Genomic DNA, 2,169 nt, shown 5'->3' with positions numbered 1-2,169 from the left:
TCAACTGCAGCATCTGTCTTGCTTGGACTCTAGGCCTCTCACTAGATGCGGGACGCTCTGCAATTCGCTGGTGGAGGGCTCCTTCTCGGGACAGAGTTTTGGGGGACAAAGACCCAGAACCAGGGTTGTGGTAGATCAGCTGTTGAGTTCAGAGACAGAGTCCAAAGCCACAGAGGTTGGGCTAGAGGCTAGGGTGGCTTCTTTGCTCTCCAACATGGTGCCCGACTTCGTAGCCATTGAAGGGAGACCCAAGACCAGCAGACCGTTGCTGTCAGGAAGGGGTACGGGCTGTAGCGAAGTCTGGGTTTCACTGCATTCAGAAAAGGGTGCCAGTGGACTGAGCTGGAAGCAGCCACCAAGATGGAGGCAGCCACAGCTGCTGCCATGTATGTGTAAGGGTAGGGGAAGAGACTTCCAAAGGGCAACATGGCCAGTCCCAGAGGCTAGGATGTGCTGCTGCAGAGGCCCCTGATAGTCCCTGGGCTGCAGTTGCTATGGTCATGGTGTCCAAGCCAATGACTCCTGTGGAAGCTCCAGACACAGTGGCCAGTAGGGGACCCATACCAGTGGCTGGGGTGCAGGAGGAGGGGACAGCCATTGCCCAGGGGGCTAAAGAACTCTTGGCTAGCCAGACTGGGGGGAATGCCAGGTTCTGGAGGTAAGCTGGGCTTGGGCACCTCTCCTTGGGGACCTTCGGGACCCCTTCTCCTCCAGGGCTCTTACAATCCTCACAGCCTGAACTTTGGGTGCTAGAGGAGATGGCAGCTGGGCTATGATGCGAATGTGGGGAGTTCTTTTCCAGCTGAACCCCTTCCCTGGCCCAGTCCCTGTCTCAGTCCCAGTCCTGGTCCCGATCTCTATCTTGCTCACTCTCTCGGATAAAAAGAAGTGGGCTTTGGAGAGTGAGGTGCCCTTGTCTTTAGAGGACTCCTCCGATGTGGTGGTGCTATTTCCCCCATGTCACTGGTTTGGGTGGGGGGCCCTTCCTTGCTTTCAGCATTGTGCTCACCCTCGCTAGAGCACAGATCTTTGAGATTAGAGGTTCCAACTGTGGAGACAGTAGTTGGAGAAGAGGAGCGGGCAAAAGATTTGAAAGCTGTTTGATCCCTGGAGGATTCCAGAGAATTTCTAATTAACAAAGACCCAGTTTTCCAAGAGCACTTAAAAATTAGTAGTTTGTTACCCAAATATAAGATATCGGATCAAAGGATATGAGTAGGCAGTTTTTTTTTCTTTTTTTAAAATCTATTTATTAGTTTTCAACACTTCCATTTATAGGATACTGATTTCCACTTTTCCCTTCCCTCTTTCCTCTCCCCAAGACAACAATCAATCTGATATAGATTATACATGTACAGTCATATTAAACATATTTCTGTCATGTTATGAAAGAAGAATCATAACAAAAGGGGAAAACCATGACAAAGGGAAAAAAGTGAAAATAGTATGCATCAATCTGCATTCTGACCCTATAGTTCTTTCTCTGGAAACAGACAGCATTTTTCACCGTGAGTTGTTTTGTTTTTCATCATGAGTTTTTTGGAATTGTCTTAGATCATCGTATTGCTGAGAAGAGCAGAGTCCATCAAAGTTGATCATCACACAATGTTACTATTACTATGTACGATGTTCTCCTGCTTCTGCTTGTTTTGTTCAGCATCAGTTCACGTAAGTCTTTCCAGGATTTTTGAAATTTTCCTGTTTGTAATTTTTTCCAAAACAATAATAGTATTCCATCAATTCATATATCACCATTTCTTCAGCCATTCCTCAATGAATGGGCATCCCCTCACCTTCTCAATTCTTTGCCATGGAAAAGAGAGCTGATATAAACATTTTTGTCCATGTGGGTCCTTTTCCATTTTTGATGATCTCTTTGTGATACAGGCCTAGTAGTAATGTTGTTGGATCAAAGGATAGGCACTTTGGGTAGAGTTCCAAATTGGTCTCCACAATGGTTGTATCATGAACTGTTTTTTTAAATGGAATATTAGTGTTAGGTTTAGAGTATATGAGTGGGATGGTGTTTTATGGTGATGAATTCATGTCTTGGATACAGCTGGGGAGAGAAAGGAGAAGTCAAAGCTAGGGGAAAAGAATTGGGGAGATGATTCAAAACAATAACTATAAGAACTTCTGGATAAAGTACCAGCCATGGAGTCAGGAGGA

At 45.9% G+C, this 2,169-nt stretch overlaps 1 pseudogene; it reads right to left on the bottom strand.

Annotated features, from left to right (window-relative positions):
- On the bottom strand, positions 1–1,846 carry LOC127543111 (T-box transcription factor TBX3-like; annotated as a pseudogene).
- Positions 1,847–2,169: the final 323 nt, after the last annotated feature.

Source organism: Antechinus flavipes, chromosome X (genome assembly GCF_016432865.1).
Source record: "Antechinus flavipes isolate AdamAnt ecotype Samford, QLD, Australia chromosome X, AdamAnt_v2, whole genome shotgun sequence".
Lineage (NCBI taxonomy): Eukaryota > Metazoa > Chordata > Mammalia > Dasyuromorphia > Dasyuridae > Antechinus > Antechinus flavipes.
The sequence above is the reverse complement of the archived record's forward strand: the minus strand, read 5'-3'. Positions and strand labels throughout refer to the sequence as shown.